The sequence below is a fragment of the Bactrocera tryoni genome, chromosome 4 (genome assembly GCF_016617805.1).
Source record: "Bactrocera tryoni isolate S06 chromosome 4, CSIRO_BtryS06_freeze2, whole genome shotgun sequence".
In the NCBI taxonomy this organism is placed as follows: domain Eukaryota; kingdom Metazoa; phylum Arthropoda; class Insecta; order Diptera; family Tephritidae; genus Bactrocera; species Bactrocera tryoni.
The window spans coordinates 21,770,711-21,777,675 of NC_052502.1; the positions used below are offsets into that span (position 1 = coordinate 21,770,711).

The window sequence follows — 6,965 nt, forward strand, 5'->3', positions numbered from 1 at the left end:
GCTTGATATAAATCGAGTGTTTTATGCATTTTACGTTTCATTTCAGTTTCCACTTTTCTCTCTTGGTTTCCACAACTTTTTCGCGTGCTGCGACCAACTTCTAAAATAGCAGCATCTAGCTAAAGTCGCCGCCAAGCTATTGGAAAAAGAGTTGATTGCCATAAAGTTGCGCTCAAGAACTAGTCCAAGCATGAAACAAATGGCAATATACCGAGAAAGTGTCACGGTGTAGTAAAAAGTATGGAAAAAAAATTGAAAAAGTATGCGCTAAGAGTTGGAACGAGTTTCGCCAGCACAGAAAAAAATGTCACAATTGCAGCGGAGCTTTCACGCGCGCATAACTTTGCCAGCAAACGCTTAGAAATATTTGCTTAGTAGGCATTTACGTGCGCGTGCATGCACCCATATATATGTGTGCAGAAATGGTAATTTGTGCATTCGTTTGAAGTTTGCTTTGAAAATCTTACGTACTCACTGGCAAGTCTATTGGCCAGCATGGCGTATACGCAACATTAATTTCAATTATCAATACGAGTGTACAAAACTGCACTTTACCTGCTAAATGGAGTGAATTTGGTGGCAGAAATGATGATAGTGAGCCATGCTTGCCACTTGCTTATATGTATTCGTGGTTTTAGGCGAGAAATTTGCCTTTAGTTGTCTTTAAGGGATTAGGTTAGTCCAGCATATTCAGAGAATAGAATTTTTTTTGGTTAAAAGTACGCTTTATTGTCATTTCAAATGATCTTTACTTGACATAAGTGTGAAAAAATGCTTTCTTCTTTAATTCTAATAGACTTTTTTTTGTTTTTGCAAATTATTATTTTTTTCATAAATAATTTACTTCTAATTTTTTAGGTCAAAGACTTTATCTTTTTTATAAGTGCACGTTTGCGAAAAATGTATATAAGCATCAATGTATGCAAATTTGCAAACGTCAATATGGATATTTTTAATTTTTTTTTAAGTATCACGTACTTCTGGTCTCATCGTCGCCTGTCGAGGCCCTCTGGAAACAGGTAAAGGCTTAGAAACGATTTTCTATCAAAATGTCAATATAAAAATAAATTCTTATACACTCTAAAATGTACTTAATAAAGCCTTTAGGAGAGAAATATGAGACTTTTTGAATAAATTGCCTTAATTAGACTCTTTTTGGATAACTATAAATTGGTCTAACTCCTTAAGTACTGAATATTTTCACAAACTAAGTTCAAAACTTCTATGCATAACAATTCTTTAGAGTTAATCTTGTGATTTTCAACTAAATTTCAATGCTATACTAGCTTTGCTTGTGGATCTAAATCCCTCTCATGGCTTGAAATTTCAACCCTTGATAAACATTTGATCGCTCGTCAGGATTTAAAACAGAAAACTACTTTTATAAGTAAAACCGACTAAATCTCCTCTTTTCCCGAATACCAACACACATTTTTAAGCAGAAGTTCACCTCACAAAACTTGTAAGCCAACACACTAATTACAGCTGCGATTCTACCTCTCCGACGCCATTCGCTCTCCGGCACGAGTGTTTGCATGTAGTGCAATGCGTAAATTTCTGCTCGAATTGCTGCAAAGCATGCAAATTCGAAATTAAACGTGCAAAAGCTATTAAAACAATTAAATTGTGGAAAAGTGTTAATTACAAAAGTTGTAACATTGGCGCTGGCAGCAACCAAAGAAAATAATAATCGCAAGCAAATAGTTATTTAAAGTATATGTATGTATGCATGTCGGTATGTATGTATATATGTATGTTTGTTTGTGTGCATGGAGTTAAATGTTGAAGCTTTATATAATATATAAGCCGTGCAAATGTACTTGCATTTAATTACTATTCCTGACTAGAAGCGATTGTAAGTGATGCCAAGTAAATGCGGGTAGCTCTACATACTAATGTAAATACTAGGATAACATGCATTTTAGAAGGAAATGCAATTAAAATTTGTATTGTAAGGTTTTTGTAGTTTTATTTAAAATTCGTTCTTTCATTTGATTTTACCTAGCTTCAATACATTATTCTCAGTTGCAATGTAAATTATTAGGAATCATTATTATACGGTTTTAATAACACAATTAGTGATAAATGCAATTTCTTTACCGTTATGAAAATGTCTTGTATTAAAAACAATTAGTGTTTCTTAAACTTCTTAAAAATGTTGAACAATAAAAATTTTTAAAATTAATACTTATTCATGGCTTTTGAGCTCATTTTGTTCTAAGAAAAATTTTTCAGGCAAAAATTTAAAATAAATAAAATATTTACTCTATAGGTGGCGGTGAAGCGTTAAAGCCGATTTAAGTAGGGTTTAGATTCGTGCATAATATTTCTCTGCCAGTTTGTCGTCCGGGTGATTAACTTTTAGGTTATCGGCTACGTCCTGGAACTTCCGCCTTTTCAAGATTGCTCTCGGTTCGCTCTCTGTCGAACGTTGTCTCTTTTCAGCGATGTGCTCCTCAAATTCGCAAATATTGGATCCAAGGCACTGCACCGTTTGTGTGTAGCGAAATGTGTCCAACCGTTTTTCATCACCTCTCTGGCCCAGTCAATCCGTTTTACCTTTTCTTACTTAAGTAGGACTTACCCTCGAGTCGGCTAAATATCCCGACCACCGCCTTTTATCGCGCTTTTGTCTTCAGTCCCACCTTGGTTGGCTTTGTCCGAGAATATCTCTTGTTGTTGGAGCCCTCGGTCAGCTGCACAAGAGAGCACATAAGCTCTTATTCTTTATATTGGTTAAAGCGCAAAGCACTTTTTTGGTCCGAGACTTCATGGACTGTGACACCAGTACGCTGTAGAGCTGGCTTGACGATAGTACTGCAACCTGCTCCCAATGCAGTGCAAGTGGGGTAGGAGCATCGTCTCTCACAGACCTTTGATTTGAGTTCGTGGGTCTCCATACAGAGTTTTGAATTTGGTGGCCCCTATACCTAGTTTTTTATGCCTACCGCCAGATACCTCATTAGCAATGGGTGTTGGACTACCCCATTCACCTCCTTCTTCCCCTTCTGTGGTTGCATAAAAAGCAGTCCACCAATGGCTTGCTTGCTACATATTGCGGGGCTCAAAAAATGACTTTTATTGAAAGAGTATAAGATGATATAACTTTGTAACAGATTAAGACACGAAACTTCGTATAATCACAATATCACAATAATAGGAAAGAATTGAATACAGTTTTTGAAAAGTGTTAAAATTATATCAAACCGTACTTAGTGGAAACATTCCTAATGAGTTAATCATGATTCGAAAAATTTTTGTATCTTGACATTCTAATATTCTTGTTGGAAAAACTGACCTACTTTCAATTTAAATTGAGAGTTTTTGAGTTTCGATCATCTTGTTTTGCCATATACAAGGTGCTTTTCAAAGTAAACAGGACTTTTTGAATCTAGCGCCCCCTGGTGGCGCCAGGTGCATTAGAATCTGCTATCTTTATCGATTGTCCAGTGAGAATTTCATGACATTTCATTGATTGGAAGTGAAGTTATTGCGTTTTAAGTGAGAGTATGTTTGTGATATCGGTGCGAAAATGAGCTTCGAACAAAATTTTGTATTAAAATTGGTAACACTTTTACCGAAACGTTTCATCAATTGAAAACAAGTTTATGGCGATGATTGCCTATTCCGTAGCAGAGTGCACGAGTGGTTTCAAATTTTTGAAAGTGGTCGTGAGGACATAAATGACGATCAACATGTGGGCCAATCAAAATCCGTAATCACCGGAAATTCCATCGAAACTGTGCGAGAATTCATCAAAACTCAGCCGAAATCATAATTGATATTCATGGAAATGGAATTGAACATCTCCAATACATCGATTTAGCGCATTTTGACCGAACATTTGGGCTTACGAAAGGTGCCTGCACGGTTTGTTCCGCACAATTTGACTGACGACCAAAAATTGCTCAGAATCCAACATTCGAAGGACATCATTAAAGAGTTTTGTGACCGATTATTTGACCAAAAAACACATTTTAACCATTAACCACTCCCCGTATTCACCTGATATGGCACCGTGCGACTTCTTCCTTCTCGGGAAAATGCATTCGCCCATGAAAGGAAAGCGTTATGCAGACGTAGAGGCCATTCAAAAGGCTTGCACCGGCATACTGGCGGCCATACCGGCCAACGAGCTAAAACACTCGTTTGACGTTCGACATGCTTTTGGACCGTGCAAAAGGCTGTATTGAAGCAGAAGGAGACAATTTTGAATAAAATAAATTGATTTTGTTGAAAAAACCATTTGTTCTGTTTTTTTTTAAGTCCTGTTTACTTTGGAACACTCCTTGTATAATTCCTAGTCAATATGTAAGGTAACTCAACAAATCTTGGATATATTGTAGTTTGATGTCGAATATCAGTGAGATCCGTTCATGACTTACATACTCCAGCCCAATAAACTAAATAGTGACGTAAGTTATACCGTATATAGTATATACCTCCATTTTAGTTTGGCGCCAAAAAAAAAAAGATATCCGTCTATGAAAATATATCCACACCTAGACTTTTTAGCGTAACCAAGCATACTATAGTTCAATGCCAAAGTAGATGAAATCGTTCAAGAACTTTCTCTAACCTAAGTGTTAAAATTACTTAACCTAAATATATATCTGAAAATATTTTCATATTAAAAACAAATATGAAAAGAGTTTATATAATGTATTATTAGATTTGATTGATTATTTATCAATGTATGACCTTGGAAATCAATTCGCAAACGTTCGTCTTTTCACAGTATAACTTCCTTTTTTCTCGGTCCGCTTTCTAAATAATCTGCTGGGTATACATTGACGAAGACTTAGCGTCTCTGTGGTTCTGAGTTCGAGATAAGCTCTTTATCGCTTTATGTTTTATTCAGCCTGTAGTTGGTAGTTGATTCAGCTCTTCCTTGTGTTTGATTATTCTTATACGAATCAGATAAACTGATGTTAACCGAAGTAAGTCTAAAACCTGAAAAAAGTTCATTTCGGCTGCACCGAAGTTATAATAATCTTCATAGGTGTATTTCTTAAAGTACATAAGGATAAAAAAAATCTTTGTATTGATTTTGATGATCAATTTGTGTGGCAGTTATATCATATAGTGGTGCGATATCGGATATTCCATATATTGAGCGGTTTTTGGGGAGAAAAAAAAATATGCAAAATTTCAGAGTGGTATCTCAAAAACTGAGACTAAAGTTTGCGTGCAAATAGACACACATGGTTAAATTGGCTCAGCTCGACAGGCTGTTCATTTATATTTATTACGCTCTTCGCCTTTTCTTTCTGGATGTTACAAACTCCGTGGCAAACTTACTACTTTGTTCAGTGGTTAAATATAGAAATCCCATTTTTTAAAATTTAGGTAAAAAACTCCTTGTTCAAAACTTCAAAATGTGTTCTACTTATTCTGAAGCATTAACTTCCTGTCATCGCGCTCATTTTCACGAATAAATTAACTCAATGTAATGTGCTTGTTAATTTCATGTTAGCGAAAGTCAAGTACTTTACATAGTTATTAGTTCATTTTTTGTACTTTTATAATTTTTCAGCACTCGCTTATAATCAACGCCAACAAATTGCATGTTTTGCGACTTGCGATAGTAAAATTTGTGTGTTTTTCCGCCTTAAACACTGCTCGCAGCGATTCAACTATTCCTTCAGCTTGGCGGGTCCTTTGAGTTTCTTCGCCACTTTCTTGGCTGTCTGGCTGGCGCAAGTGGGTCAAGCGCTGCATAAATGAGTACACACACACATACATACTTACTCACATTCATATATCGCAGCAGCGAAAATAAAAGTCAAATGGCAAGAAAGCACTTGGAGCTGCCGTTGCTGCACACATAAAACTACTGCCAAATCGCTTACTATCGTGTTTGTGGCACACAAAGGCATGCCATGCATTAATATAACAGCGGTGAGGGGTGGCAGCAACAACTCGGAATGTCGGTGGTGAGTAGTTTTAGACTTCATAAACATTTACTTTCATGTTTTGTGATTCCTTATCTGAACAGAAAAATACATTTAACAAAATGCATTTTCGTGTTTCATGCCACTGTCCCACCTGCCGTTTCACACACGCACACAAGCACCATTTAACATCTGCCGTTTATGAGTGTGTGTGTGTGTGTTAACGCTGCAGAATTTCCAGTACATAGCATTTTGAGTGCTAAACAAACTGCGAAAAGTAGGTGAACGCTGCAAAATAGTGTAAAATGTATGTGTGTGTGTGCGTTTCTTGCTTTGGTGCGAACGTGCTTTCGTACTTTTGTATATGTACATACATACTGTATATACGAATATGCGGAAATGTATAATAAAATATAAACGTCAGTGATAACGAACTTGCCAAACAGATTTCTACTTCGCTTTTTCGTTAGAAGTGGGGACGTAGCGCGTTGAGTTGTAGAAATCACTGCGGAACAGTAGAAAATTATTTGAATTTGTTTTTCGCACGTCTGTACTTAGTGTATACAGCAAAGCGTTTGTGTATGTGGTTTATAAACTCGTGTTTACCAACTTGTGTGATATTTGAGGTTTCGGCATATTTGCATTAGAAATTGAAGAAGCTAAAATTTGTTTAGGAAACTTTTGAAGTTTTGAAAAATCTAGTCCCTATTTAATAGCAAATCAGTTTAGTGAAAATAAATCCATTATTTTTGCATTAAATTGAAGATTTTATTTAGCATAGCTAAAATGAGCTGATTTAGAGCAAATATTCACCATTCTGTTCTATAAATTGTTTCCAGTTTGTAAGTAATTTAATGCAACTCTTATAAAGCGTGATCTATTTCGAGGTTCCCTACTTTTTTGTAAGAAAAAGCACAGAAATTTCAAATTTAATGGGTAATGTTTATTATCATTTGAAAGAACATTCTTTGATATTTATTTTTTGACGAAATTATCTGCTCACCGAAGTGTTCTTTTAATAAATCCATTGATTGATAAGATATGTTGGAAGTGGCGTCGTCTTGTTATAAC

General features: G+C 35.7%; 1 long non-coding RNA gene across 1 annotated transcript in view; it reads left to right on the top strand.

Annotated features, from left to right (window-relative positions):
• The window catches only part of LOC120776065, a 105,964-nt gene that overhangs the window by 91,867 nt on the left and 7,132 nt on the right, over nucleotides 1-6,965 (top strand). Inside the window, exon 2 of the long non-coding RNA XR_005705380.1 lies at nucleotides 5,537-5,936. This is a non-coding gene — a long non-coding RNA (uncharacterized LOC120776065). The remainder of the gene's footprint in view (nucleotides 1-5,536; nucleotides 5,937-6,965) is intronic.